The 25,539-nt window shown below is 33.4% G+C and overlaps 1 long non-coding RNA gene across 1 annotated transcript in view; it reads left to right on the top strand.

Moving 5' to 3' along the window:
* Nucleotides 1-25,539, top strand: part of LOC141575057 (uncharacterized) — a 56,716-nt gene that overhangs the window by 27,948 nt on the left and 3,229 nt on the right. Inside the window, exon 2 of the long non-coding RNA XR_012502336.1 lies at nucleotides 9,078-9,127. This is a non-coding gene — a long non-coding RNA (uncharacterized LOC141575057). The remainder of the gene's footprint in view (nucleotides 1-9,077; nucleotides 9,128-25,539) is intronic.

Consider the following 25,539-nt stretch of genomic DNA (forward strand, 5'->3'; position numbering starts at 1 on the left):
TTTAATTATTTGTTACATTACAGTAAGATTTGATTATATTTTTTTATTTGCATTTCTAAATTATGAAACATTTGATACATACAGGTTATGATTATAAAATATATATCCATTACTCTACCACCCAAACTGAGAAATAAAACATGACATTTCCAATATATTTACCCTTGCTCTTTTATGTTGCTTAAATCTAAAACTGATATAACTACTTTTTATAGTAATAGGTATTTCTTTCTGGTGTTTCTTTTTCCATATTTTATTTTCAATAATTTTTGTAGCATGTTTAAGTGTTCCTCTTGCAAATATCATAGAGATTCCCCCCAAATATCTGAGAATCTATGCATTTTAATGTCTTTTAATAGGAAAATTGACTCAATTTAGGCTTATCCATATGTATTATTGACTAATTTATTTATGACTGTCTATTTTGTTTTCCACATAAAACTTTGTTCATTTATTTTCATTTTTTTGTGTGACTTTCTTTTGTTTTTCCTTCAGATGTGTTTTTCAGGCATTAAACCCCTCATTCTTTATATCACTGAAGATAACTTCATTTATTTCATACTTGTATAATATTTTGGCTATTTCTAGAATATAAAATTCAGGATGACTTTTCTACAAAACATAAATTTCAAGAAGCTGTCTTCTTTAATCCAGTTTTGCCAGTATTATATAAAAAACAACCTGTTTGTTGTTTTTTCCTGATAGTTATTATTCTGTAGTTAAATTTTTTCTAATTATATATTTTTATGTATTTTCTACTTTATATCAAGAAACTAGTCATTTTAACTGGTTTTTATATTATAGGTACATTATGGTATTTTGCTCCATCTTTGGAAATTTGGTTCTGTTATTTAAAGGATTATCTAGTCCATATTTTGACTTTGTTCACTTTTCTTTTTGATAAAGCACCAAAGGCATGATCAACGAAAGGAATAATTTCAAAGCTGAACTTTTAAAAAAATTACAATTTGTTTTCTTTGCAAAAGACATTGTCAAAAGGATGATAAGACATGCCACAGATTGGGAGGATGTATTTGCAAAAAATATATCTGATAAAAGACTATTAGCCAAAATATACAAAGAATTCTAAAAAGCTCAACAATAGAACATTAAACAACCTGATTTAAAAAATGAGCAATTTACCTGAGCAGACACCTCACCAAAGAAGATAACAGATAGCAAGCAAACATATGAAAATATGTTCAGCATTATATGTCATTAGGAAACTACAAATTAAAACAAGAAGTTACTACTACATACCTATTAGACTAACCAAATCTAGAACACTGACAACACCAAACATCCTGCCAAGATGTAGAGCAACAGGAACTCTTATTTATTGCTGATGGAAATACAAAATGATTAAAACAGTTTGGAAGATAGTTTGGCAGTTTCTTACAAAACTAAATGTGCTCTTACCATAAAATCCTTCAAGTCAACTCTTCGCAGTTTACATAAAGGAGCTGAAAACTATGTCCACATGAAAACCTACACAAGGATATTTACATCAGGTTTGTTTGTAATTATCAAAACATGGAAGCAACAAAAATATCCTTCAGTAGGAGAATAGATAAACCATATTACAATCAGAAATGGATTATTATTCAGTGCTGAAAAGAAATGAGCTATTAAGCCATAGAAAGATAATATAGATCCCTAAATGTATAATGATAAGTGAAAGAGGCCAATCTACAAAGGCTATGTATTATATGGTTCCAACCTCATGATATTCTGGAAAAAACAATACTATGGAGATAATAAAAAGATGAAAAATTGCTAAGTGTTATGAGAAAGGGAAGATTGATTAAGTAAAGCACAGAGGATTTTTAGGGCAGTGAAACAATTGTGTGTGGTACTGTAATAGTGGATAAATACCATTGTACCCTTGTCCAGACATATAGAGTATTCAACACCAAAAGTGAGTCCAAAGGTAATTATGAGTGATTATAATGTGCCAGTGTAGATAAATATATATTTATATATGCTGCTGGGTCCTATAAATCCCAGGACATGTGCTTCCTCTGGGAAGAATGATTGTGGCATCAGGGTCTTGGTCCTCTCATATATGTAGATATAGGGTAGACTGATAAAAAAGAATATCGGGATATTGAGAAACTCAAAATTAAAGTGAGAGGATTTACAGTAATAAAAACAAACAAATCCCTTGAAACTTTCTAGATTAATTAGACAAAAAAAGTATAGAGAGGATTTTCTTATAGAGTTTCCAACTTTTGTCTAACAATTTGTACACCTCACAGAATATATATTTTTAAAGGTACATATAAAAATGACAAAAAGTAACTATGTAGTAAGTCAGAAAGGAAGTGTCCACAAATTTCATAAGGCTAAAGTTGTACTATTTTCACAAAAATAAGTAAGATAAAATTTAAACAACAAAAGTGGATAATTGTCTGGCTAACTGAAATTTATGAACCTTCTTTTTGAAATTAACTAAAGCATGTACTTTATTATTAAAGCCCCTAATGTGCTTTTATTTTTATCCTATTTACCTCTCTTTCTTCACTATGGAGGTATCCTGAGATTTTAAAATGCATTCTCCTGCTTTTCTTTATAACTTCTTGAACACACATATATATCAATAAAATGATATCATTTAGTTTAAGTTGCCATTTATATTTATTAAATGTTATATTTTTGTTCAATTTCCCCTGAAACATTCACTTTACTACAATTTTTATATTTAGAATTATTAGTTTTTATAAAACTGAAATTTTTAGAATGCAACTTAGAAATTACTCCATTAATCCATTTTCCAAAAAGTGGATATTTGAGTTATTTACAATGTTTGATTACTATAAGCAATGATGTTATGAACATACTTGTATATTTATCTTGGTGAACACAGAACACATGCAGAAGGTTGAAGGTAACTTAGGAAAATAATTGCTGGAGTTCGTGTGTGTACACCTTTAATTTATAAGGATATTATAATTTTCTGAAGTTAATGTAATAGAGGAGAACAAATCTGACTCTATATTAGATCTGTTCCTTTAGTTTTGACCACTGTGCCCTGTTTCCTAGGCTTAGTCTTGCTAGCTCTGCACTCACATAAAGATAAGAAGCTGCAGAATAGAGAATAACACTTGTTTGTTGGAGGTTTACAGGGACACCATGAACTGACCCACATGGACAGCTGCAAGAACAAAGAATTTCTACAGCAAGAAGTTTGCAACAACCAACCATACACCCTCCCTTGTTTTTGTTGTTTGTTTTTTGTTTTCTGTTTTTGTTTTTGTTTTGTATAAAAGAAGCCTGTATTGTGACTGGATCTGGATGGTTCTCCAAGACATTAGTCAGCCATCCTCTCGGTCTGCCAGCTTTCCAAATAAAGTCGCTATTCCTTGCCCCAACACCACATCTCTTGTACTTAAAGTTTAAAGTTTAAACTTAAAGTTTCACATTTGTGTGTTTTTCTATCTTTTCTGCTAAGTGTTACTGGATAATATTTATGGCTGGAATTTACACTCATCTAATTTTCTTCAAGAATAACTTGACTATTATTGGCTGTGTCTTTTTCCATATAAATTTTAGAGTAAGTTTGTTGAGTACCATTCAAACCTCTGCCAGAATTTAATCATAGAGATTAAATCTGAATCACTTTGGTAAGATTTTATATGGTTAAGATATTGGCTTTCCATATTCATGAAGAAGCTATATTTATCCAGTTACTTTTGTATCTTTAATGCATTTCCACACAGTCATATTTTTTTTTTTGGATGGCATGCAAGACTTTTATTTGGTGAATTTCTTTTCTTCATATTTTTCTGTGGTTAAAATTGTATCTGTTTATTGCATTTCTAACATTTTGTTTTTAGGCATAGAAATACACCTGATAATTAGTCTCTGAAAACTACTCTTTTTATACCTATCTTTTTGGTTTTTTTTTAACATAAACAGTTTAGATTATTTCATTCAGATTCTAGTAAATAATACACTTGATTCTGTTTCTTACTAAGGTCTTAAGTACCTCCCTTACAATGATGAATGGAAGAGGTCATAGAGGTTATTGTTAACTTGTTTCTAATTTTGAAGTTAATGTTTTTACCTTTTTTGTATTCATCACAATAGTTTACTTTGTTTTTTTTTTTTTTTTTCTGGTATTCTTTGTCAGAATAAAGAAGTTCTTTCATTTCTTGTTTTCTAAGAGCTTTTTATTAGGACCAGTATTGGACTTTAATCACGTATTTTCTCTGCATCTTCTGAAATGATCAATTTCTTTTCCCCTTGTAGTTTTGTAATCTATTAATGTGCCATACTACATTAATTTATTGTATACAGGCAAACTAATTTGCATTGTTGGAATAATCCCATTTATTTTTACAGGTCAATTTTGCCTACAGATTTATATTTTTCTACTGTATTTACCTATTTTTGTTCTGTTATTTTGTGTGATAGTAAATATGAGACAGTTTACACTTTAAGAGTTAAATATGCAATGTTGAATCTCACTTTTTTCATAAGGCGTACATGAGCTCAAACTATTTAAATTTTGAGTTGTGAACAAGTCACATTTAGTCAACCTGAGGTGAAAGAGTCACGGTGAAAAAACGCCCACTATAAAAGTATGTAGAGTGAACGCTAGGGCCTTGCTTCACCTAATCCACACAAACTATTTACATTTGCTTTTCTCACAGGAGGGTACGTCCTTCTTTCAATTTTATATTTATATATAACGTCCTGAAAGAAGCATTTTCTTGTCAGAGATTTTACAGTTACTAATAATTTAATCTAGTTTTTAAAAGGTCCATGTCAAAGTGTACCAAATAACTGCTTCCAGAGATTTGAGGTGTGACTATAATCACTGAAAATACAGTTAATTTATGCCAGATGACTTTCTATTATTAATGTACATATGTACATGAAAAGGTTGTTTTAGTAAATTTAGTAACTTATACAAGGACTAACAATACAAAGGTCCCTAAACATTTAACTTTTCATTAGTAATATATTTATGTGTGATCATTGTTTGAGTCACATAATACTATTTATTGCTCATACATGATATACCAACATCATGAAAGACATAGCTCTAAGGACTAGAGGTGTATAATATAAAATAAGAGTGTGCTTTATTTTAAGGAGTTAACAATTGCATATTAATGGCTTTAAGTCTAGCACATATTTCTTTCTCTTAGTGGCCTTGAATTTTTATATTTATGTTGCCTATTTGTCATTTTTGTGCCAACTCAGATGAAACACAAACACAACTCTAAAAAATTACCTAAACACGCTGACACAACTTTTTTTTAAAATCAAGAAGCAACTCCATCACTGTCTTCCATGTTTATGTAAACTGGTTAACTACACAGGGAGCTTACAGGGCCTTCCGAGGAGAATAATTTGCCTATACTTTGATGATCACTTAAGAAATTGTCATGGATACATTTGGCAGAATAGAATCATTCATATTATTACATTTACACCATTGATGTTTTCACTGTTTCTGCCTTTGTTGCTTGGTTCTTAAATTATAGTTAAATAATGATGAAGCCTCTGTTTCCTTAAAAAAGAGAACACATATTTATACTCTTGTAAATATTTTTAAATACAAGATCTAAAAAGAAAAACAGATCTGTTATTGCAATCACTATAAACCACATATTCATTTGTGTCTGTCAGCTATGGGTCTGCAACAAAACATCCCAAAGCTTAGAGGCTTATAAAGCTAAGTATTCTTATGCACTGACTAATTGTTCATCTGGGGTTCTACCTCAAACTGCTGACCCACTGGGCCAGCTCTGCTGAGAACTCTAATGCCCTCACTTAGGTTTAGTTCCAGGACATGGGTTCAGTTCAGGTCTAATCTTAAGTGCCTTTGAATTGTTTGAGGCCAATCAGTCTACTCAGCATGTCCTCATGGTAGAGGTAGAGTACAAGACAGAAAGCCCAGTGCATAAGCACATTTCAAGCCTTGGCTTGCATCACATCATATCTGCTGATAGCCTACGGGCCAAAGCAAGTTACAAGTTCAAGCCCAAAAGTAGGAGAAGATAAATACTCCTCATGTGGAAATAGAATGCCAAAGGATATTCTAATACACACCATAACCTTCTCTGAATTCCACTCAAAAGTTCCCCACTGAAAATTAGAAGCTTAAGTTAATTATAATGGTTAGTAATTTAAGAAAAGATCCTTTTGAGAAAAAGGTCTCTATATTAACACTTTCTATATCACTAACATTTAACACAGTGCTGGTCACGTATTAGGCACTCTCTAAATGTTTACTGGCTAGCTGACTGGGTGACCTGGTGTAAGACATCAATATAATAATGTCCAACTAAAAGAAAGTTACATTACTGTACCAAGAACTGGATTGTCTTGCCCACACAGTTTTTAAAAAATATGCATATAAAATATAATATACACTATAATTCACTCAATTCACAATATGAAACACAACAATGAAGGTAATATTCCCACTGGATATTCCCCATTGACATTCTCTAATGTATTAACTCTCCTGGAAGGAGTTGCATTAATTATTAGATATTTAATTAGATTTTCACTAATGGTGTAAACACAATATGAAAATTCACTTTGATTTGCATTGTCATTTAGAATTACTAATCAACTGAGAGGTATGAACAATCATGGCAGGAGACTGAAACTTCAGCATTGAGGGGTTTTTAAAATATGCTTGGCATCATTAGATGTACATATAGTCTCAATTACAGAATGTGAAATTCCATTAAATTATCCCATATGAGCCAATGCCCAGAGGACCATTTCTGATCAGGGTAGAATAACTCATTTTTGAGGACCTTAGGATGGAAAATTTCATATTTTAATGAAAAGTCACATCATGAATACTCTTTATTCCTTCACTGTAAAAGGCAGGAACTGTTATTCCCCTTCACTAAGAATAACAGTAGCTTGAAAAAATAAACAGATTTTGGATTTAAAAACTAGAAAAACTCTGTAATTTTTACTTATTTTGCCAGTGTTTTTCTTTAGAATTATTAATAGTAAAAATCACAAAGTCACTTGGGATCTATGTCCCACCCCTTGTTTTTAGTATTGGCTAAATGAGCTAACCCTGCCAATAACACATACCTTTGCCCACAACAGGCATGTGTGTGTGTGCCCCCACATGCACAACACAATGTATCCACACATCCTCCTTACTACTATTTATTGTAGTATAAAATCTCCTAAGTTTAGGACCAAAGTCATTGTTTTGAACTCTATGTCTCTGATGAAAACACAGAAATGAATTCTTCACTGCCTCTCCTATGAAACAGTCATTGTCAAATACTTCCACTGCTTTGTAACTACTGACTACATGTCTTTCACTATCTTAATAAGACCACATACTCCCAACATCAGGCACTGTGGTTTGAACCTCAGTCTATATACCATGTACATAACAAGGCCTAGCCCAGATTTGTTAAAATCTGTTTTCTGCAATAGGGCCATAGATTTGATTGGGATAGTATCTTGCAAGGTCTCCTTTGATTTTTGTTTAAAATGAGTTTCTAATTCCTCAGTTGTTTTAGTTATGATTAGGTTTGCAAATCCAAATGAATTTGGAACAAACCATAATCAACATTTGTATGACTGAATCATAGAAATATGTGCACAATTGGTAATATATATACCAATTGGTGGTTGGTGTAAGTAGTCAGTTGTATTACAAAAAGCAATAATAAAATAAAGCAGGCACATGAAAAGTTCAGTAACATATACAAAAAGTTTATTTATGATCTATATAATTTTTCTTACTTTATCTGGGTAATTTTCTTTTTTTATCTATCAAATGATAGGATTAAGAAAGATAATTTTGAAAGTTCTCTTCATTTCCAAGAAAAATATAGTAGAACTTTAAAAATCTATACATTAATGGCATTTGCATTTATTTATACACAGTTCCTATGTGTTTCTGGCCAGAAGTAGAAATTACCAGCTTAAATGTGTGTTGGTCTCCACTGTTCATTAGCTAAAATTGAAGTAAATAAGTATTAAATATCATAACTATTAAAAACTCAAAGCACTGAATTTCCTTCCAACTAATTTTATCAGAGCAGCAGTTACATAAAATTCAAATCTATATTTATAATTTTCTTGGTAGTACAAGAACTTCAGAATTCCATGTAATAGAATTTGTAAGCTATCCACCTCTTTGCCTGTATGTGTCATGAACATTAAATTAATAATGTATTATCTTATAAGTCACAAATAAGGATTTAGTTAACATGATTATTGAAGTTTTTATGTAAATTGTGCATACTGCAGTGTAAAAATTTGAAATCTACAATCATAGACTATAGAACAAGCAGATATACACAAGACAAGTTAAGCCCACACTGTTTCAAGAGGCTTCTATTTTTAAAATGTATTAAATATTTATTTTCACAGATTGATGTGTTTAGGCAAATCATTTTAAAATATGTTGTCACAATTACTTTGAAACAACAATAATTTTTATCATTATTGTAATTTTCAGTGTATATTCACATGTGATTCCAACAACTATGACACTGAGTTGCTGAAGCAAAATCAAACATTTTAGAAATAAAGAAATTAAAGGACAGGAAAATTAATTGACTTGCAGCAATTTTTTTATACTGTCATCTGGGCTAAGCTAGAATACTTTACAAGAAACCCCTATCATGTATGATAGTTTGTTAACTGGCCCAAATAAGAAATTCTTTTTACAAATTTTGGAAGGGGAAAATAAAGCAGCTCATCTGAAATCTGTTAATTTAGAGGTACGAGTAACAAAGAGATATATGTGGATTCTAGCTAGTTCTTGCTGTCTTTGTCTCCACACCCACATCATCTTCCCAAATGAAAATCTTGCTGACCAAGAGCCACTGAGACCCAACAGATATGTGGAGACAGCAGCTTTCCATAATCTTTTGCACCAGGTCTCCTTTGCAGACCCACTTGGGCAGCCCAAACTGCTTTACTTCAAAGGGTTGGTTATTGTCTTTTCCATGAGCCTCCAATTCTCCCTTTTAGAAATTTATGACCCCAGCAATACACACAATTTGGGGAAGTGCTATCACATATCTAACCCCTTTTCACATAATACTCATATTTGTTTTCATTTTCAGATTGAACCTGACTGAGACATAACTTCGATGAGATCACACTGCTATTAAACGTCAGTATTGAAAATCAAATATTTCATATTATTTCTCAATCTTGAAAGAAAGAGTATTTCAAAAAAAAAAAAAGAGGAGTTGTTAAGGTATGTATTTACTGAAAAAAGAAGTTGGGAGCAAGGAATAAGAGGTTTCAAGAGAGATAGAAGTGAGAAAAAAGGAGATAATCTAGCAGGAGAGAATGATTCATGCTTAAGAATGTTTTCATGGTAGCCAATGCTAACTACCAGGTGGCTGATTATATCAGGAAATACTGGTATAATTGATAACATGGAAAACTTTCAAAGCTTCATGCCCTTAACTTTCATTGAAGATGAAAATGTCCTGATTTTGTATATAGGCTAAATGTCCTCATATATGTGTGTGTGTGGATTTAATCCAAATTTCAGTGGATTAAACAACAAAGATTTAGAATTTACTCTAGCAAAGTCTGTATCCAGATAAGAAGCAAGATGAACTGTCCCACAACCAGCAACTCAGTGATTCAGAATACAAGGAAAGTACCACCATCTTGAAGCAACATCATATGGAGCTTACTGCCTCCTGATGGGCATCTCAGAAAAAGAGGCACCTGCAGAGCCATTGCTGGTTTTTCCATGCTTTGTGCCAAAACTTATACATGTAAATTTGACTCATGGCCATTGGACAAAGCTAATCACATGAACTTAATGATCTTCAAGTGGATAAATAATGTAGTCTTGCTGGTGCACAGAAAGGATACTGATGAACACTGATAATATTCTTTCCATAAAGCTTAATATTTGAAATAATTGACTTTGGCATAGGGCTTTATGATATTGGTCATATTAGTTAAATTATCTTTTCCTCAATTTTCTCATTAATAAAATGGAAGGCAGTAATATTCCCCTATTAGAAAAATTAGGGAATCAAATGCAGGCATATAACACTCAATAATATTAGACATTATCAAAATCATCATTATCATCATCATCATTCTCTATATCTCTAGTCTTTGACAACATGTATCACTAAGGCTGATAGATTTTGACAAAAAAAATAAAGTATTAGAGCTGGAAAGAATTTTAGAAATTACCTACACTGATCCTGTCCTTTCATTTATGAGAAAAGAGATGTCCATCAGTTAAGTGACCTACCTGGGCCCAAATCTCCTTAACAGCAAAATTGGAAACAGATGTCTAAGTCCAGTGTCCTTTGTTCTCAAGATAGGGAAATTAGAACTTTCTATCAAGCATAGACTGAAGATATCCAACTCTTTCGTATACTGCTAAATCTGTTCCATGTTACCTTTTTTCATTTTACTCCATCAATTAATTGACATTTTGTAATTAATTAAAATCTTCCCAAAGGTGTCAGCTTAATGATTTTATAAGCATGGCAGAAATATGTTGATATAGTAAAGCCCTTATTGCCTGAGCAAATGCATTTTCCAATTTCTAAGATCTAGTCACCCAAGGAAATTTTGCTTACTGTGTTAAAATTAGGGATTTTCATGGCGGGAAATGAACAAGAAAAAATTAAAAAGTTAAACTGTTAATAGGTCAGTTTACTTAAAATATTTAATTATTGAAAGAAAGTAGTATTTGACTTATACTGATACAAATGATTTTTTATTCTCCCATTTCCACCAAAAAAGAAAAAAGATGCTATTAGAATTGTATGGTTCAATAAAACCTTACAGAACACAAAATCAAGAATATAACTAAGATTCTTGCCATTATGAACTTTCTTTGGGGAAGAAATTTGTATCATCTGGAAATATATGAATAAGACAGAAAAGGCCAGGTGACAAAAACACATTAAATTGCTTAATAAATGGATAAAACTTAAAATGTTAAATGCCAAAATGTCAAAATTCCACTTCAAGTTTAGAAATGCTATTTTGAAAGACTTTCCAAAGCATTTTACCACTTTTTCTATGAAATCAAAAATTTCTTTTTAATCAATCACTTACAGATGCATAAGAACCTCATTCAGACTCACAAAAAGACCAACCAAGAAATATGTTTGCTATATCCATGGCATGTTGCTGACACAATTGAGAAAAAAAGAGAGAGTGATGACTCTGTGTGTGTGTGTGTGTGTGTGTGTGTGTGTGTGTATGTGTATGCATGTTTTCGGGGAGGGGCAGGAGGTTTGAAGGTGAAGTAGACAGGGAAAAAAGAGGCTTTGTTTATGGTGTTTTAAACTTAACAGATAATAAAAACACTGATGTAAATTTATTTAAATCTGCAATGTTTCATCATTACAAAGAATGGAAATCAAAATGCATTAAGGTTAAAGAAACCTAGATGCTAAAAATAGAAAGATGTTTTGCATAAATGAACTGCATCTAAAAACTGTTATTCTCATTAATGTGTATTAAGAATCACAATTTCTGAATGACGGCCATTCTGACTGGTGTGAGGTGATACCTCATTGTAGTTTTGATTTGCATTTCTCTGATAATTACCGATATTGAGCATTTTTTCATGTGCATATTGATCATTTGTATGTCTTCCTTCGAGAATTGCTTGTCTAGGTATTCTGCCCATTTTTGGATTGGGTTGTTTATTTTTTTCTTATTGAGTCATATGAGCTGCTTATATATCCTGGAGATCAAGCCTTTGTCGGTTTCACTTGCAAAAATTTTCTCCCATTCCATAGGTTTTCTTCTTGTTTTATTTTTGGTTTCCTTTGCTGTGCAGAAGCTTGTAAGTTTCATTAGGTCCCATTTGTTTATTCTTGCTTTTATTTCTTCTAGGAGAAAATTTTTTAAATGTATGTCAGATAATGTTTTCCCTATGTTTTCCTCTAGGAGGTTTATTGTATCTTGTCTTATGTTTAAGTCCTTAATCCATTTTGAGTTGATTTTTGTATTTGGTGTAAGGGAGTGTTCTAGCTTCATTGTTTTACATGCTGCTGTCCAGTTTTCCCAACACCACTTGCTGAAGAGACTGTCGTTATTCCAATGTATATTCTTGCCTCCTTTGTCAAAGATGAGTTGACCAAAAGTTTGTGGGTTCATTTCTGGGCTCTCTATTCTGTTCCATTGGTCTATATGTCTGTTTTGGTACCAATACCATGTGTCTTGATGACTGTAGCTCTATAGTATTGTCTGAAGTCTGGGAGAGTTATTCCTCCAGCCTCTTTCTTTCTCTTCAGTAATGCTTTAAACAAAAACAAACAAACAAACAAAAACAAAGCGTAAGTAAAGGACAGAAATAGACTCACAGACAGAGAATACAGACTTGTGGTTACCAGGGAGGTGGAGGGTGGGAAGGGATAGACTGGGATTTCAAAATTGTAGAATAGACAACACTGTATAGCACAGGGAAATATACACAAAATTTTATGATAACTCACAGAGAGAAAAATGTGACAATGAGTGTGTATATGTCCATGAATAACTGAAAAATTGTGCTGAACACTGGTAAAAATAAAAAATAAATAAATAAAAAAAAGAATCACAATTTCAATTTATTTGTCAATTATTCCTGAGTTAAATGAAAAATAAAATTAAAAAGTCACAATACACTGTATTATATCTTACAGAACAGAATGGGTCTTTAAACAGAACAGCAATGAGTTGGGGGAAGTACACAAGGCAGAAGTCAGAAAGGCTAGTTAGGAAAGTACTGAAGTTGACCAGGAGAGAATGTAAAGGGTTATAAAAAGGTGGATTTATTCAAGAATTATTAAGGAGATAGAATTGATGGGCTTATGTACTATTTAAAAGTAGGACATGAAGTTGGCAAATATAGATTGACCTTCATTCAAGATTCTTGCTGGAGTAACTGAGTCAAAGGAGTGACTTACAGCAATAGAGAGTGGGGAAGAGATAAGAAGATAGGGAAATGCACCAAGTGTACTGAATTCAGTTTTAGATATGTTGGGTAGTCTGTGCCTGATTTTAGAAGACATATGCAATTTTGGTATATAAATGAGTACTAGTTTAAACCACAGTTTTGATATTATTCCAAAACTGTATATAAAGGACGATCCTTAAGAAGACCAGCATTTTAGGCATTATAGGGGATGATAAATCCAAATTTTTTAGAGACATAATAAAGATGAAAGAGCCTGACAAGAATACTGGATTTGATAAAGAAAAGAAAAGGCTATGTATTAACCGATGAGGCCTGTATAATACCACAAACTAGATGGCTTAAGCAGCGATTTATTGATTAGGATGCTAAAAGTCTGAGATCTAGGTGTTAGTGGGGCTGATTCCTTCTAGGGTTTCTCCCCTAGTTTCTGGTGCTTTTCTGGCAGTCCTTAGCGTTCCTTGGTGTGAAGAAGCATTGCCCTGATGTCTACCTTCATTTCCACGTGGCATTCTCCCTGTGTCCATGTGTATCCATGCTCTAATATTCCCTTTTCACAGGGACTCCGTTCGTATTAGGTTACAGACCCACACTAGCCCACCATGATTTCATGTTCACTAATCACACCTTCAACAGCTTTATTCCATATAAGGTCACATTCTGAGGCAGCCAAGTTTTAGACTTCAGCATACAAATTATACAGGGACACATTTCATTCTATAACAAAATTCTAGCTCAGTGGTAGAGTGCATGCTTAGTATACACAGGATCCTGGGTTCAATCCCCAATATCTTCATTTAAACAAACAAAGAAACAAATAATAAATAGATAGATAAATAGATAGATAGATAGATAGATAGATAGATAGATAGATAGATAGATAGATAAATACCTCCCCATCAAAACAAAATTTAAAAAATATGACCACAAGGAAAGTCATTTTTACTAACCAGTTTCAATTGGTAGTAGAGGCTGATGTTGAAAATTGTTTACTTAGTTTAAAAGATAAACTAGAGACAATAAAATTAAACTCATTTAAAAAGGCACTTGGATTTGAAGTGAAGGTCAAATATAAAGACACATTTAGAAGAGGGAGTTTGATCTTGAATTAAATATGAGAAAAAAAATAGATGTTCAATTTTTTATTTAATTTGGCCTACCTGAAATTTCTTTTGAGAAAGTAAACTGTGGAGATAGATCTGGGCTGCCTGGATCTATTTCTGGAAGTAACATGGTCTAGCAGAACGAGTAAGAGATTTGGAGTCACAAGATTCACTGTGTGGTTCTGAATCTGAAATCTAAACTGTGCAACTTTGAACATGTTTACTGACCTCTCGGACTCACTTCTCTTCAATTGTAGATAATAGCATTCCTGCACCAGAATGTTATGAAAATTAAATATTATTATGTTGTCTAAATGCACTTTTTATCAAAATATTATATGTGTATACTATTTTTTATATTGTCAGCATCATTTTATTCTGTCTTATGTTCCCTCATATTAAAATTATTTGTGGTAGCTATAAAGCTTTTATAAACATTTAGAAAATGCAAAATTTGACTTCCTCTGATTGCCAGAGCATAGGAAGGATTGTTAGAAACATAACCATATTTCCAAAATACTACATCTTTTTGTCTTAAAATACGAAAGGAATGTATTACTATAAAAATGTGTTGTATTGTGGCAATGGCAGAAACAAATCTTAAGAAAACTTTATGAACATCACTCAAGACACAGAATGTGCAAACCAAATGTCAGCAAAAACAGAAACATTTTTGAATTTAATAAAATAGTACAATTGCATTCTGGTGCATGGACATCAAACCACAGGAAATATTAATAGCTATTTTACTCACACTTATAATTCAATAAAATGTAATTTTATATCCTTTTTAATATCAGAAAACACTAATAAGATGGATTGATTAAATTAGATTTGAGTAATGACAATATGTCATAGAGAAAATGGGAAACCACGTTGTTTCAATCACAAAAGCCCTCATTGTTTGCTTCCCCAAGCTAAAAGCAGATAATGGCCTTTAAAGATTGATATGAAAATTTTGAAATTGTGAATTTTCTCATGTTAAAGTGTTCTATTTTTTCAACACAGGGAATTAAAATGTGTTAAATTTGTATTCTATTTACCTGTAACATCAGGTTTTCTGACAGACTATAACACTGCATAATTTGTCCAAAAGTTTAATTGAATTAAACTAAATATCTAAGGAGATATATTATATATATCTATAATACTATTATATATATAATACTAAAAAGTAGCTTATTTTGGGGGGTACACATTGTAAGAGGAGTAGTAATCTATCGTGTCATATTCCAGAGCATTCTGTGCCCACCATCCCCTACAGCCATCCACAGGTAGTGTGATTGCCCTGATCACCTACTCCAATTACCCCACAAGCATGCTGCATGTAAGAAGCATGACCTCAGTGTTTCACATACAAAAGGGAAACTTAAATCGTCTTAGTGCTGTGCTTAGACATTTACACTGAATCTGTCATTCTAGCCAGTGGCAGAATTCTCCAGTTGAGTATGCTACCGAGTTTCCTATTAAAACACTTATCTTCACCCAGCATCTTCATGATATGTATATGTTAGTGATCAAAATGCTCAAGTACACTTCTGCAAGAAAGTACATGTATTGAGGAACACATAAAAAAAGGAAGTACCCTCAAATAATTTGTCCTATTGATTGAGTATATTTACACCTTGTCTCTTTCCCAAAACAAGTGGAAACATTTCTTCTTCTACTTTCCCTTTGAATGCAAATTACTAAGGATTTATCTCCTGGAAAATGGGAAGAATGTATTACTCACCTCTACAGTAAAGTGTATAGTATAATACACTATAGTATAATATAATATGTAGCATACATGTTGTAGCATGTATAACATAACATATTCTATATGTGGCATGTGTATGTGTGGTAAAGTTGTTCATGATGGTTGTTGAAATACTTGTCATCTTCTCATTGTACTATGAGTGTCTGGGGGTCTGTAACACATCACAATTTTATCTATATTTTGTTCTCTTCTAAAGTAATTATCAGGACTAACACAGATCTTGATATGCATTAAGTCCGACCAACATTTACCCAATGAATAGCATCATCCAAATATATTTAAAATGAAATACAGCTACCTGTCCCATGCTCTAGCACAAACTTAAAGGAACCAAAAATAATTATAACAATCACAAAACATCCTGAAGGCCTTCAGTGTCGAGGACTGAGCAGTGTCTAAAGTTTCTTTAGAACACACTTCAACTCTTTCACAATAGATCAATTCTGCTTTTGGCATCTGAGAAATATTTTCTCCTCTGAATGAGCAGCTGACTTACTGAGAGCAAGTGACGTTAGAGCAGAGGAAGGCAGGACACAAATGCCTACTCTTGATTCTGAAACTCACTTTTCTTTTCTGTGAGACAAGTGTTGAGAGTCATAAAACTACAGGTTTATAAGAGGATTTACACTGATTCTTTATTAAAGGAGATGTGGGCCAGACTGCCAGTTATCTATCATTCAATGTCTACTGCTCCTTTCCTGGGTAGAAATGATACTTGTACTTATCTGGGAACATTTCCCAGCATGACTTGTAGCTAGATTTAGTGACTAAATTGTAGTCAGTCACATATAAAAGTAAGTGTCACTTGTTCTTTGAGTACAATTTTAAAGGGTTTCAATGCCCTTCTTCATCCTTCTTCTTTTCAGCTGCCCCAGATACATATGCACTGGCTTGAGGACCAGCATATTGAAGGAACTTGAAAATGGAATACCACCTCCACCCTACTGCCCTCTTCAACAGAAAAGCAATCGGGACTGGTTCCTGACATTGTGCCCTGTGGAGCTGTCATTACAGCTTAATCACTCCACTCACCAGAGAACTCGACATATCACATCACACGTCTTAAGACTATTTAGGATGATGGCACACATTCCAAGCCAACTTTATGATTTCCTTTTTGGTAATATCCTCCTGTTGAAAAGTAAAATGTCCTCCCAAAGGTTGTTTTCTGATGTTGGTTATTTTAAGTGTCCCCTATCAGATTGCCATTCTCCCCTCTCTTTTCTCATGTTCTCCTCTGAATGGATATCCATCCCTTTGTCATCATTTTGTCTAGTTTTCTGATATCCTAACCATTCTCTTAATTTCCAGTTCCACCTCCTGTATACAAGGAACATTATTCTGGAAGACACTTCCCTGAAACCTGAGTTTCAACAGAAACTTGGGGGCAAGGGTTCTGCCCATACAGTGAGAACAAGCAATTATAACCTTAAGAGAGTATGGGAATTCTGATGTCACTACTCCATGATTCTTTATTTTCAGTCAATAAATAACATGTACCTCTGATGATGGCTGCATGGTCAGGCAACTCAAGATGGCTTCTCTCTATACATCTCCTCCTTGACTGGTGCCTGCTTCACCTACACACAACTCATAAGACTGATCTTCCTTCATATTCACCCCAGGCCCCAGCTAATGACTGTTCCAGATTTAGATCAGAACTCACCACTATGCTTATCCAAGGGGTGGTGAGAGGCATGACCCTGTGCTGATTACCCTCATAACCAATGAGCCAACCTGACATCAACTCCCCTATGACTGGTAACCTCTTCTTCCCCACCAGGAGCAAAGACTGCCATCATGTCCTGCCCTCCAGCTCCCACACATGGCAGGATGTTGCTCCAGGACTTTGCTTCAGATGTGTAAGATCACCCTAATCATTATACTATTGATTATCTCTGTTGCTGACTCTGGGATCTTTCTCAGGTCTTGAAGCTGGGCAAGTACAGGGCTTGTAGACCTGCAGGGTGCAGTCCAGTGCTGACATAGCTAATTAATATCCTCACATAAAACACTTCGTTTATATAAACATAATGTAACTAGTAGCCAAATTGGGTTCAAAAGAATGGAAATACATGGAGATCAGAAGCAACCTTAGCTCTAGGGTCCTCAGAAAGCCCAGATTCAGTGGGATATCATGGTACAGCACAAGGCTTGTGGGGAGAAATGAATAGCAGGCACAGCTTTGCCCATCTCTTATCTAATTCTCAATAGTTCCTTCTGCTATTGGACCAACCTGGGATGTGTCTATGTCCATTCAAATACTATTCCTTTCTGAAACTCTTATGAAAATTTCAGTGCACATCATGTTAATTATGATGTTTCACTCATGATGCCACTTAAACTTATCATCATCTTGCATTGTTTCAAAATATTGAATGTATGTAATTACTCTAATTATTTATGTTGCCTTATTTTAGTTGTGATGGTTATATATTTTTCCAGGTTTATTTTCTTCTCTTGTAAAACTGTCTGCTCAAGCAAAGTAGATCTACCCAATGTTTCACAATGATACCCTGTACATTTTGCCTTCCCAAAATGTTACTTTAAATATTCTATTTGAAGAGTTTTCTCTCTCTTCTCACTCTGTGTGAATAGAGTTCATCCTTCAAAAACCAGTCAATGCCAGTGACTTCAAAAGGGTCATTCCTCTCACAAAAGTGTATCTGACCTTGTGAGTATGCTTTTTCTCAGAAAAAAAATCATGAATTTGCATAATTTGTTTGGCAGTTTCTATATGCAGGTATATCTTATTTTATTGTGCTTCACTTAACTGTACTTTGCAGATACTGAGTTTTTTCTTTACAAATTGAAAGTTTGTGGCAACCTGGTCTCTGGCAAGTCTATCACTGCCATTTTTCCACATTGTATCTCTCTGTCACACTTTGGTAATTTTCCCAGTATTTCAAACTTTTTCATTATTATTATATTTGTTATGGTGACCTGTGATCTTTGATGTTACTATTGTAATTGTTTCAGATTGCCATGAACCCCACTCACATGAGATGAAAACCAGATTCACAGATGCTGTGTGTGTTCTGACTGCTCCATTGACTTGACTGTTCCCCCATCTCTCTTTCTTTCCTTGGGCCTCACTATTCCCTGAGACACAATAATATTTAAATTAGATGAGTTGATAACCCTACAATGGCCTCTAAGTGTTCAAGTGAAAGAGGAATCAATCAATATTTTGCTATCAATTATTATTTATTGTTATTTTAAGAAATTGCCAGACATCTCAAATTTCAGCAACTGCTAGCCTGATCTGTCAGCATCAAGGCAAGACCCTTCACAAGTAAAAAAATTATGACTCACTGAAGGCTCAGATGATGGCTAACAGTTTTTAAAGTATTTTTAATTGAGGTATGTGTATTGCTTTTTTAGATATAATATTATTGCAAGCTAAATAGACTACAATGTACTATAACATAAATTTTATATGCACTTGGGAACCAAAAACATTATGTGGCTCATTTTACTGTGATATGTGCTTTATTGTAGTTGTCTGGAATTGAACATGCAATATCTTTGAGATATGCCTGTATACCTCCTTCTATCATGTATCTAATTATGTCCCTATGAATCTACTTTCATATCTACACATATATCACTTAGTTTGTAAATGCTAAGAAAGTTAATACAATTTGAGGTACCACTTCACACCTACCAGGATGGCTATCATTAAAAAAAAAAAAAAGACAGGCAATAACAGAAAAGAATGTGAAGAAATTGGAAAATTCATACATTGCTTGGAGTCGGGGGAGATGTAAAATGGTGAAGCCAATTTGTAAGGCAGCTAGTTCTTCAAAAAGTTAAAGAAAGAATTATCATATGATCTAGCAACTCCACTGTCATGCCCAAGAAAATTTTAAAAATACATTCAAAAATTTGTACACAAATATTCACAGCATCAGTATTCATGATAGCCCCAAAATGGAAACAAGCCAAAGACTATCAACAAGTAATTTTGTAAATAAAATATGGTACATCCATAGAATACAATATTATTTGGCCATAAAAAGAATGTAGTTCTGATTATGCTAAGTGAAAGGAGTCATACACAAAAAGCCACATATTGGATACAATTTATATGAAATGTTTAGAATAAGTAGGACGATAGAGGCAGAAAGTAGGTCAGTGATGGTCAGGGGCAATAACCAACTGATATATGGTTGAATAGAGGACTGACTAAATTATAAATAATAAGATAAAGGGGTACTTTGAAACAATCCAATCCAATTTTCCTCTTTTTGTTTATTAATTTTGTTGGCTTTTTTTTTTCTTTTAAATTTTTTAGTTTCTTTCTTTCTTTTTTCTTTCTTTCTTTCTTTCTTTCTTTCTTTCTTTCTTTCTTTCTTTCTTTCTATATTTCAATTGAAATAAAGTCAGTTTACAAAGTTGTGTCAATTTCTGGTGCACAGCATAAAGTTTCTGTCATATATGTATTCATACATATATTTGTTTTCATATTATTCTTCATTATAGGTTACTACAAAATACTGAACATACTTCCCTGTGCTATACAGAAGAAACTTGTTGCTTATATATTAAATATATAATAGTACATATATCTACAAACTCCTAATTTATTCATTCCCACCTCCTTTCACCCTAGTAACCATAAGTTTTTTTCTATGTCTGTGAGTCTATTTCTGCTTTGTAAAGAAGTTCATTTGTGTCTTTATTTTTAATTTGTTTTAGATTCCACATATGAGTGATATCATATATAATTTTCTTTTTCTTTCTGGCTTACTTCACTTAGAATGATAACCTCCAGGTCCATCCATATTGCTGCAAATGACATTCTTTTATTCTTTTTATGGCTGAGTAGCATTCCATTGTATAAATATTCCACAGTTTCTTTATCCAGCCATCTGTCAATGGACACTTAGGCTGCTTCCATATCTTGGCTACTGTATATAGTGCTGCTATGAATATTGGGGTGCATGTATCTTTTTGAATTAGAGTTATCTCCAGATATATGCCCAGGAGTGGGATTGCTGAATCATATTGTAAGTTTATTTTTAGTTTCTGTTAAGGAATCTCCATATTGTTTTCCATAATAGCTGTACCAAACTATATTCTCACCAGCAGTGTGTGAAGGCTCCCTTTTCTCCACACTCTTCCGTTTATCATTCATGGACTTTTAATGATTGCTTTTGGTAGTGTGGCCATTTTAACAATATTAATTTCTCCAATCCAAGACCATGGGATATCTTTCAATTTCTCTGAGTTATCTTTAATTTCCTTAATTAATGTTTTGTAGTCCTCCTGATACAAATCTTTCTCCTCCTTGGTCAGATTTATTCCTAAGAATTTTTTTTTAATTGAATGAGATTTTAAAAGAGATTGTTTCTTTACTTTCCTTTTCTGATATTTCATTGTTAGTGTGAAGTAATGCAACTGAATTGTCAATGATAATCTTGTATCCTGCTATCTTGCCAAATTTTTTTAATCAGATTTATTAGTTTTTGTGTGGAGCCTTTAAGGTTTTCTATATATAGTTTCATGTAATCCACATTTAGTGACAATTTTACTTCTTCTCTTTGAATTTAGATTCCTTTTATTTCTTTTTCTTGTCTGATTGCTGTGGCCAGGACTTCCACTACTCTGTTGAATAGAAGTGATGAGAATGGGCATCTTTGTCTTGTTCCAGATTTTAGAGGGAAGGTTTTCACTTTTTCACTGTTGAGTATTATGCTGGCTGTGGGTTTGTTATAAATAGCTTTCATTATGTTGAGATATGTTCCTTCTATGCCCATTTAGGTAAGAATTTTTATCATAAATGAGTTTTGAATTTTATCAAATGCTTTGTCTGCATCTATTGAGATGATCATGTGATTTTTGTCCTTTCTTTTGTTGATGTGGTGTATCACATTGTTTGATTTGTGTATATTGAACCATCCCTGGGATGAATCCAAGTTGATCATTGTGTATGATCTTTTTTATGTGTTGTTGGAGTGAGGGATTTTTGCATCTATGTTTATCAATGATATTGGCCTATAATTTTCTTTTTTGGTAGTATATTTACCTGGTTTTGATATTGGGGTGATGGTGACTTTGTAGAATGAGTTTGGTAGTATTTCCTCCTCTTCAATCTTTTGGAAGAGTTTGAGAAGGATCAATATGTGTTCTTCTCTGTATGTTTGGTAGAATTCCCCAGTGAAACCAAATGTAAATTTTCTTTGCATTCGTCATAGGATGTGTTAAAGCCTATAGGACTACCATTCTAAAGCAAATAGATATACTAATGGGCTAACATAATTAAAAAACAGGGTAACCACAAATCAAAAGCAGGGTACACAGACCCACGGTTGATGCCAAACCCATCCCCAATGTGCACCAAATCTCCACTCATTTGTCTTAGAGGCACAGGTCCACAAATGCACCAGGAGAGCAAATCAACCACCTCTGCCTGGGACTAGAATGACAGTCTTGCCTGTGATGTTGCAGGGCCCCTGGGTAACGGTTCATGTTTCAGCCCCTCCTCTGCCCAGAAGACAAGCACCAGCAGTTGTACCCCTCCAGAGCAAGCTGAGAAGATGGCTGTGACTGAACCCCACCTCTCTTCTCACAAGAATGCTCATCAACATTGGTGCAGAGCAATACCCTGTGCACTAGTGGAGATGTCAGCTATGAAGTTTGCAATGCACCCCTCATCCCACATGCAATGGTGCTTTCTATGGAGGGACCCAGATTGATTTGCACTCTCTTCTAGCCACAGCCCACACCACACTCCAGGCTCCTGAGGCTGCCTGTGTGCAGTCAACCCCAGTCCCCTCCCCAGGCTCATCCATGGAAGCCTGAGTTCCAGCAGCTCAGCCCAGCCTGTCCCCACTGGCATGCATCTTAGGCTTGGGTTCACAGTGACTCTCATTGCTGGTTTCTCTTAGTTCTTTCTGCTAAGCTCATGTTGCGGCCTCCTCTAAACCGCTGAAGCTCCTGTTCTGTCCCTGTGGATCTCTTTGCTGGAGAGGGAGCTTCCCAGGGTGAGGGCACTTTTCTTTCTATGCTGCTCTCTCTCTGTGAAGCATATCATGCACCAATTTCCTTTTTCTTTCTTTTTTTCCTCTACCTGGTTTTGTGGGGCTTTCCTTGTATTTCCAAAGTAAGAGAAATTATGTCAAATTTCAGGAGTTATTCTGTGTGAATTGTTCTGTATTTGTATATAATTTTTGGTGTGTTCATGGGACAGGGTGTGCTATGTGTCCTTCTACTCTGTCATCTTGGCAATCCCTTTTCTGGTCTTCAAACTGCCATAAATTTTCTTAACAAATAACACCAACTGTAAGTGCATAGCAGTTATATGACTGTCCACTGCTGTGCTTCCCTAAAGAGTCATAAAGAATGTGAATGGATCTACACTTAAAAGTGCAAGTATTCAATTTTTGATCTCAATTTTTCAAAGACATTCCTTGCAGTTGCAGTCAGTGCTTGGCTGTGTGGCTGAATTGCAAGAATTCAGTCAGTGAGTTTATTGATGTTGAACAGCAGGAACTTGTAAATACAGACAGTTGAAATTGCCAGTTTACTGATGAACCCTTGCATGGGTAAGCAGTTGAAAGTCTCCTGCAGTCAGCCTTGCTGAGCAATCCCTGGTAAATTGGTAGAATTTCTTAACTTTTTTCTCCCAGTTTTCTGCCCTAAAGAAGTCAAATACAATTCCTTGGTTTGACCCATTTTAATTATTCACAAGAAGTACGATGCACAAAATTTTGCAAATGATAACTCAAGATTAATATAAAATAAAGAGAAACAAAATATGAGGTCAAGCTATGGCCAAAGGTGTTATTTTAAATACCAACATCTAAAATTTAATATGGAAATATCCTATCTTTTGTTTCTAAAGTTATTAAATGAAAATAATTCACCTTATCCCACAGGAAAACCACATAGCATTCAGATATGAAGACACGAATATATCTGAGTCCTTTTTAAGACTCAAATAAGCTGAATCATCTATAGAAGCAAGTACTGATATTGCCAAGTACTGCACTTCTTTTCATTAAAGGCTTTTCAAAATTTGCTCATGACAGGTAGCTGAAGTATATTTTAAGTTAGTGTGTTACTTTTTCTTTCTACTTTGTTAGTAGAGATTTCATATCCTTTCACTCATATCAATTTTTATTTAACATGTAAAAGAATTGCAGGGAAATGAGCAAACTGCATAAATGATGGTTATTTACTGAAATGGCCAAACTCCCTTAGCCAAGCACTTCCCTTTAGCATAGTTTAATTTAGTATAGTTTAATTTTGTACTGAGAAACAAAGCTGACCTTATGCTTGTGTTTTGGAATTTGCATTTACACAAGTTTAGTAAAACAGTATTATTCTATTTGTATTATATTATCACAACCTTTCAAAAGTGTATCTCAAAAAAGTAACTATTTTTATTATTAAGAGATGTCCCAAAAAGATGTCATAAAAAATGACATCTAGAACAGACTGTGAAATAAATGTTTTAAGGAACAATTAGGCCCTTTGTCCCATTCAGTTTCTTGCTGGTTAATTTTAACTACCATTAATTGAATTTATCTTCAGCATGCTGAGTAAAAAAGTCTTAAAATCAAATGTTTTGTATAGAAAATATTTTTTCTATTTCTCCTGTTACAATGGTGAAATAAAGAGACATTACATCCTGAGTTTTTGCTGGTGATTATCAGTTATAGGAAAGTACATAAATGATAAAAACAAATAGTAGTAAATGTTTGTTTAATCAGTCTATGTTTAAGTAAATTGTGTTGTCCAGATGTAATAAAAAGTCAATAGTTTAAAATCCTGTTTCTTCTTTCATTATTTATGTGTTCACAGAAAGTTTATTTAATCTTCCTAAACCTTGATGTTTTCACCTTGGAAAAAAAAAAAAAAGCTAAACTAAATTCTGGGGATAACAGAACCAGTGTTGGAGAATTAAGGAAATAATTTATTTTAGGGCCTGACATGTAACAGTTTGACTACAAATCCTTCCTTCCTTCCCTCCTTTTTCTCTTTCACTCCCTCTCATCTTCCTCTCTCCCTCTCTTCCCTACTTTCTTCTTATTCTGTCCTGATTTTAATAATCAGATTTGCTAGCTAGCAGGACCATTTTACTACCTCTGTATATCTAGTCATCCACAATTATAGCCATCTTATTCTACATTATATTAGTGTGATAAGCACGCATATAGATTACTTTTATAAAATATGTAACTTATTATAGTTTTGATTTTAAGTTAATTAGCTATTTAATTCAGATTGTCCATCATTTCTTAGAAGTCACTGAGTATTCGTTCCAACACTTAAATGAGATATGTAACCAATGGAATTTTTTCAACAGAATTGTGAAATTGAATTTTAGCAGTGACATGCAATAGTTTTGTGGATATTTATTGATAGAAGTTTGTAAGATCTCTTCTGTAATGTATACAGTGTGTACATTTTTTCCACCTGTCCAAGAACTCCAGGCTTTGAAATGTGAGGTTCTAATGGATCATGTGTTAAACTGCATTGGTTGCTTGATCCTTATAAAAGCATGTTTAGTCATTGCTATTTTTGGTAGTGGTTTTACCAAAAGAATCTGACAAATTTAATTGTGATAGTTAACAAATAATTGATAGATTACGTGTTATCACATAACATAGAATGAATAATTGAATGCAAAAAATTCAGCATGACTACTTCTACTCTATTGAAGTGTTCATATTGACAACTACCTTCTCCTTACACTATAGTTACATTTAGTTAAATGTCTTGAAAAACATTATTTGGAAAACTCAAGGTTCTTG

Source organism: Camelus bactrianus, chromosome 25 (assembly GCF_048773025.1).
Source record: "Camelus bactrianus isolate YW-2024 breed Bactrian camel chromosome 25, ASM4877302v1, whole genome shotgun sequence".
In the NCBI taxonomy this organism is placed as follows: Eukaryota; Metazoa; Chordata; class Mammalia; order Artiodactyla; family Camelidae; genus Camelus; species Camelus bactrianus.